Source organism: Nothobranchius furzeri, chromosome 19, assembly GCF_043380555.1.
Source record: "Nothobranchius furzeri strain GRZ-AD chromosome 19, NfurGRZ-RIMD1, whole genome shotgun sequence".
In the NCBI taxonomy this organism is placed as follows: Eukaryota; Metazoa; Chordata; class Actinopteri; order Cyprinodontiformes; family Nothobranchiidae; genus Nothobranchius; species Nothobranchius furzeri.
Genome location: NC_091759.1, coordinates 16,559,846 through 16,567,168, shown reverse-complemented (window position 1 = coordinate 16,567,168; position 7,323 = coordinate 16,559,846).

Sequence of the window (7,323 nt, the reverse complement as noted above, 5' to 3'; positions counted from 1 at the left end):
TTTACACTGACGGATGCGCCTACCTTCACGAAGGCCAGCTCCGTGCTGGGGTTGGAGTCGTTTGGGTGGACTGTGACACCAAGCAACCAAATCACTACCGGTTGGGCCAAAAGTCTAGTCAGTACGCCGAAATCGCTGCAGTGTTGATAACCCTCCAGCAGGCGGCAGCCTTGGACATCACTCAAATCGTCCTTTGCCCAGATTCAAACTACGCTAGACACAGCTTCATCTCTCACTTCCCCATGTGGAAGGAGAACAACATGAAAAATGCCAGGAACAGAGACATGAAATACTCGGAGTTATTCCTAGCGTGTGATCTGCTCACCACTGAGAAAGGCATAATGGTCTACTGGAAAAAGGTCAAAGGTCACTCCAGGACCCTAGGTCCGGAGAAAGATGGTAATGACGAAGCTGACCGCCTTGCTAAGCTCGGTGCTGACCAGGGAACCTGCTGGGAATTCAAAGACGAGTGGCTTCCACCCAAGGCCGTTCACGAGGTCTGCACGATTACTCGTCGCCATGCTAAACAGGCAGACGAACCTCAGAACCTTGGGGTACCCGTGTTTCTAGGCAGAAAACCACAGGACGCGGACCTAGTCACCATGCAGGAACAAGATCCTGACCTGAAGGTCATCCGCGAGCTTCTCCAAAAGGGCCTGATGCCTGAACAACCGTCACCACCTACTGGCGCAAGCCGAGATTTGGTAAACCTGCATCATCAACTCGCGCACCTGAAACTACAAAACGATTTGTTAGTTTACATGCGTGACGATCACAGCCCACCACGCTGGGTTGTTCCACTCGACCACAGAGGAGTGATGCTTGCCTACGCCCACGACACTCCGGTTGGAGGTCACCGCGGAACAAAAGCTACCCTCGCGTCACTGACAGAAGTAGCATATTGGCCGTCGATGTCCAAGGACGTACACAGCTATGTCCAAGGCTGCCTCATCTGTGCCCAGTTTCAACCCTCCCAGACGCTTGCTAGAGCACCAATGCAACGCAGGGGAATAACCTTCCCTTGGTCCCACCTGCAGATCAACTGGGTCGGACCGGTTCCCAAATCGGCAAGAGGAAACAAATATATGCTAACTGTAACTTGCAGTTTCACAAAGTGGGTGGAGTGCCTTCCAGCGCCAAACGATACTGCCGTCACAACTGCTGTACTGCTGATTAACCACGTTTTCAGTCGATGGGGACTTCCACTCTGCATTGACTCTGACCGGGGAACTCATTTCACATCCAGTGTAATGACGTCCCTGTTTGAACTTCTGGGAGTGGAAGTGAGGTTCCACCTCCCTTATCACCCACAGTCATCCCGACAGGTCGAACGGATGAACTGCACGGTCGTCTCCATGCTCAAAAAGTACGTCTGCTCCACTGGGAAGGACTGGGACGTCAAGCTCCCTCTGGTCCTGATGGCCATACGGTCCACTCCCCAGCGATCCACGGGGGTTACGCCCTTTGAGATGATGACCGGCAGACTGATGTCTCTACCACTGCACCTCCTGTATCACCCAGAGGATGTCAGTGTTGCCACTGCCTATACCGCTCATCAGTATGTGGCAGAATTGAAAACACATCTCAGAGCTACGTTCGAGCACGCTCAGAAGAAACTGGAGACCAACGTAGAAGGCGCTAAAGCCTACTACGACCAAAAGACAACCAGCCGCGAATACGAGGTGGGTGACAAAGTATTCTACTTTCGGTTCGCCCAACCGGCACGCAAAGCTAAGAAGTTCCTGCCCTGCTGGTCAGGACCATTTGAGATTGTGGCAAAACTCTCTCCAGTTGCATACAGGTTACGCATCACCAAAGCGAGACAGGAGCCTGTCTACAAATGGGTGCATGCAAACCAAATCAAACCCTACGTCAAACCATCCCCGCGGGTACAGAGACCAGACTCCCCGCAGGAGGTAGACATAGTCTCTACATAGTTCTATGCATGGAAATGGAAAGGGGGGGAAGTGCACGTTTAACCCACTAACATGTACTAACCGACAAAGAACCAGCCCCCACCCCCCCCCCACCCCCCCACCCACCGTCCCTTTCACTAACCAAGAGAACCTCCTCCTCCTAGAACGCTAACAGGAAGTACTTACTAAAACCTTACAGGGTACTCTGGTACCTGTCAACCTACACTATGTTCTGATTAATGAATCTCTACGTGCAATCAAGACTTTGTCTGAAACCATACATCAGGATATTGTGTACACATGAGTGGTGAGAGATTTGATGCAGGACCTGCTCAGGGAAGTAAGTTCCACGCTAGACAGCTTGGTTGAAAGTTGTATTTCCCCGTACTTGCCCCTCTACTGTGCACCTTTCACGAATCCACCTAGCGTACAGCCTAGGTAGTGCAATGCCCATTCACGTTGATGCAGAAAATTAGAACTCGGTTTCCTGTTAAACGTTCCCATAATTGTGACACCTCACATCTATAGGCTTAAGTCTATACGAACATTGGTATTTGAAAGGACGGTAGGCATTTCCACTTTGAACTAGAAACCTGGCACTCCATCATCTCAACCTCGAACAGCATGACTCAGAGATTGAAATCATGGACGCTTTCCAGGGTTATAACTTTGCCTTCGATTTAGAAATTGACCAACAATTACTGATTGAAGGAACCAAATTTGTTAAGTTCACACAAACCCCGCGTGAACTTACTTTGACGCCCATGAATAGATACCCAAGACGCTACATTGACACAGATTATACCACCTTAATCTGCACATTGGTCGTCCTGGGGATGGGATGGCTCATCACGGCCGTGGTAGCTTATTCCGCCTACAGGCGTGTTAAGAAACTCCAAGATAAGATGCAATTGCTCACCTACGGTGTGCCTCGTGACCGCGTTCGGGGAGACTCCAAGCGTGAATGTACCACACCTGTCTAAAGGGGGTGAGCAACATTTTCTTTATTATTTTGTAACCCTAAGAGTAGTTCTCACTTTAGTCTACCTCACATTTTTATCTGAGTGTTGCATTATGTCACATTCTTTATAAGCTACACACTGAATGTATGACCTAAGAATGTATTTTATGAGACCTCAAGGTTGCTATGAATTTTCTTGGATGTTATATGTTTTTTTTGGGGGGGGGGGTTTCTGTATTTTTGTTTCTTACTTGGTCACATATTAACTAGTGGTTATGTGCCGGCCCAGCTCAGTCTGTCAATGACTCTGTCTTACTCTCCGGCACATTGTAGTACCTCTTAGTTTTATGGTCCTTGTTTTAGCCCAAAGACTGTCCTGATCCACCCTTTGGACCAAAAAGGGGGGAATCTTGGAACCACATAGGTCAATGCGCGTTTGCGAACTATGGACCTCGTACATCACCGCGTGCTCCATAAACTGAACTGTATGGCCGGCGGTGAGATGCCTTTGTGTCCCCTCGTGGATTTAACTGCCCACCGACCTTCCTCCTTCTACACTACTACCTCTCGCATGGACGACATCATCATTGCGTACCACCTACGTGAGTGGCTTCTTCTCGTTATGCGCGTTGGGGACTATCCCGTTTCCTATCCTCTTTGTGCCTGACCAGGATCAAAGACCAAAGGCGCCAGGATCCAAGACAAAGACCAAAGACAAAGGCGTCCAAGGAGACCAACGTCCTAAGGGACAAGCCCACCTGTGCTTCCGACAATCAAGTCGACCGAGAACCAACGACCTACGTTCATGAGGGACAAACCCATCTGTGCTTCCGACAATTGAGCTTTGGGCGCGATCCCCGAAACCAAAAGGGGGAATGTTGAGGGTCTGACCTCATGAGGAAATTACTATGCAGTGATTTTCTCCAAAATGACTGTGCTTAAATTGCTCTGAAAAGCAAATAATCACATCAGCGCCAAGAAACTTCATTTCCCATGATGCTTTGCACACGGAAGCATTGTGATGATGTCACCGCCTAATACCAGAAACACGTTCTGCGCATGTGCGGGAGGCGGGAGCTCATGGACGCTTTCCCGCGAACTCAGGCTATAAATCATCAACAAAGACAAAGAAACTTCGTTCTTTTGCCCAGGATACCTGGCGGTAAGGACACGCTTGTCGAACGCTCCGACTCCCTTGAGCACGCGGAAGCTCTAAGTGCCCAAGTTGAGCCACGCAACCGCTGGAAAACTAAACTACAAGCCATCAGGTCTGTTCAACCGCTCGCTGCTCTAGCTGCTGAAGGGAAGAACACAGAACTGGGCTGGAAAAATCAGCAACTCCGTCAAACTCACGGAGAACGCGAAAACAGCGGAGAAAGCCATCAAGCCGACGGAAGACGCCGAGAACTGTGGAGAAACACGGAGAACCGTCAACTCAAAGAGTGAGGGACGCCTCACTCTTCTGGTGATCAGAAACTCATCTCTTTCTCTCCTTCTTCTTCCGTTTCCTCTATAGTCCAGAATAAGCAATAAAACCGCGCTATTGCTTAAAAAGTAGCTTCGTGTTTTCCTCTTTCGTCCCAAACACGTCCGTCGGGTCATTTTGAAAGAATAAACTGCTTATTGATCATTGTTTGGTATCTTTAAATGTTTTCTGCTTGGCCACGGGGTTAAACTAAAAGATATTATTCGTGATTAATCTTTTGTGTTGTTTCATGATCCTTTGAAATGTTTTGAGTGAATTTAAGGTTAAGTTACTTATGATTCTAAGTGCCTTGGAAGTTAAAGTGCATGTTGCCACCCACACTTTAGCCAGACAAAGGGGTCAGCCATCTTGTATACAGACTCCATTTCAGAAACACACACGCACATACACACACACACACTACTCCTTTGTGAGAACAAAGGACCCCATTCATACATCCTCCATCACATGCAAACACATCCATCTTCAATCATATCACACGGTTATTATTCATTTATTTCATTGTTTATTCATTTGACAAATTGTTTAATTAAATGTTATAAAATTCAGATTTTTGTGTCCAGTAGCTTTGTTGTGTCAAAGAGAAGTCTCTGCTCCAAAGATTATACGAACTTCAAGAAAGACTGATAAGGTTTTGGATTAATTTCCCTTTTTAATTAAAGGGTGGTGCCCCGGAGATATCTAAGAATATCTTAATTAATTAATAAATCAGTAAATATTCCCATATTTACAGAATTTATTGAAGAATCCAAAAGTAAGTTAACGCTTACTAATTGTTCGCTACCGAATAACCCCAACAAGCAAGTACCACAGGGGGTAGGCGGTTGTGTCATCCGTCTCACTTTTGATTTGCCAGTGAAAGACCGCAAGGGTAAGTTTAACCGTGCGGAGACGAAGAGGAGGCGAAAATTTGATATCAAGTTCAAAGAGAACGTGCTGATTATGCTGCAGAACACTCTGGGGAGCAGTAGCAGGGGTTGTATGAACTAGTCACTAGTCGACTTCACCACTCTATAGTGACTTTTTATGCCTGTCATTGATTAGTCGGAACAGCTAGGAGGAGCTCATCTTCGGACCTGAGAGCACGCGGCGGGTTGTAGTAATGGACAAGTTCACACAGATATGGAGGAGCTTGATGGTTCAAGGATTTGTAAGTCAGAAGCATAATTTTGAAATTTATCCTGAACTGCACGGGCAACCAGTGGAGATATTTCAGAATTGGTGAAATGTGTTGTCTTCTGTCAGCTCCAGTCAGGAACCTAGCTGCTGAATTCTGGACCAGCTGAAGTCTAGAAAGAGCTGCTTTACTGATGCCATATAAGCAGGAGTTAGAGTAATCCAGCCTTGAAGTGATAAAAGTGTGGACCACAGATTTCAGAAGAAGGACACTCAGGATGTGCTTTAGTTTCGAGATGCGTCTTAGTTGGTAAAAACATGATTTAACTGTGTTATTGACCTGGGCATCCATCTTCAGAGCCTGGTCCATTTTTACTCCAAGGTTGGAGATTACAGAGGATACATTAGGTGAGAGATAGTTGAGGTCAGGTTGATGTGTAGCCGTGGTACTGTAAGGACTGAAAACGATTAACTCAGTCTTGGAGTCATTAAGATGGAGGAAGTTATCAGCTAGCCATTGCTTGACCTCAAGGATACAATCAGACAGAACTTTCGTTGATTGAGTTGGCTTAAATGAAAAGTAGATTTGACAGTCGTCAGCGTAAAGATGGTATGAGACAGCGTGCTTTCTGAAAATGGCTCCTAAGGGCAGTATATAGAGGTTGAACAGTAACGGGCCGAGTATTGAACCTTGTGGGACACCCCAATGTAGAGGCTGTGACTCGGATGAACAGCCATCCAACATGACCCTAGAAGACCTGTTACAAAAGTATGACCTAAACCAATCTAGGGCTGAGCCTGAAATGCCAGCCCAAGTGTGAAGTCTTGTGATCAAAATGTCATGATCGATCGTGTCAAATGCTGCGGATAGATCCAAAAGTACCAGAACCACATGGAAACCTGAATCTAAAGCCAGAAAAATGTCATTAAACACTCGAACGTGAGCAGTTTCAGTGCTGTGCTGTTTTCTAAAACCAGACTGACAGGTGTCCATTACCTGATATTCATTTAGATGTTTCAGCAACTGTTCATACACTATTTTCTCAAGGACCTTAGATAAAAACGGTAATTTGGAAATTGGTCGGAGATTAGAGTAATCGGTGGGATCGAGGCCGGGTTTTTTCAAGATTGGTTGTAGAACAGCGTGTTTAAAGGCACGAGGAACTTCAGCCAATGTCAAGCTACTATTTATAATGCCTAGCATGCTATTGCTAATTAAAGGAAACACCTCTTTCAGGAGTTGAGGTGGGATAACATCATCTGGGGAGCCAGAGGGTTTCATGGCTGCAACAGTTTTTTCTAGACAGGCCAAAGAGATGGGCTGAAAGCTTTGAAGTTGCACATGAGAGGGGATAAATGAATCAGGAACATGGTTGGTTTGGTGAATCTGAGCTCTGATTACAGTAATCTTATTTAAGAAAAACTGCAGGATTTGGCTACACAAGTCATTGGACACAGAGGAAAATAGATTTTGAACTGGGGAAAGCACTGCATTCATGGTTTTATATAACACACCTTGATTATTTGAATTAGCCGTGACAATGCTGGCAAAAAATCGATTTCTCGCACCTCTGACTGCTCTTTGGTACTGAGACCAAGCCTCTCTCATGGCCTCAAAGGATACAGTAAGCCTGTCTTTTATCCATTTACGTTCCAGTCTCCTGCAATTTCGTCTCAAGGAACGAGTTTGTTCGTTCAGCCATGGGTCGGGCTTGGATTTCTTTTGACTTGATTTTAATGGAGTGACAATGTCCATAGCAGCCAGGCAGGATGAATCAAACACACGAAGTGATCCCTCAACTACAGAAGATGCATCAGTAGGATTATATGGAGCTGAATTCAGA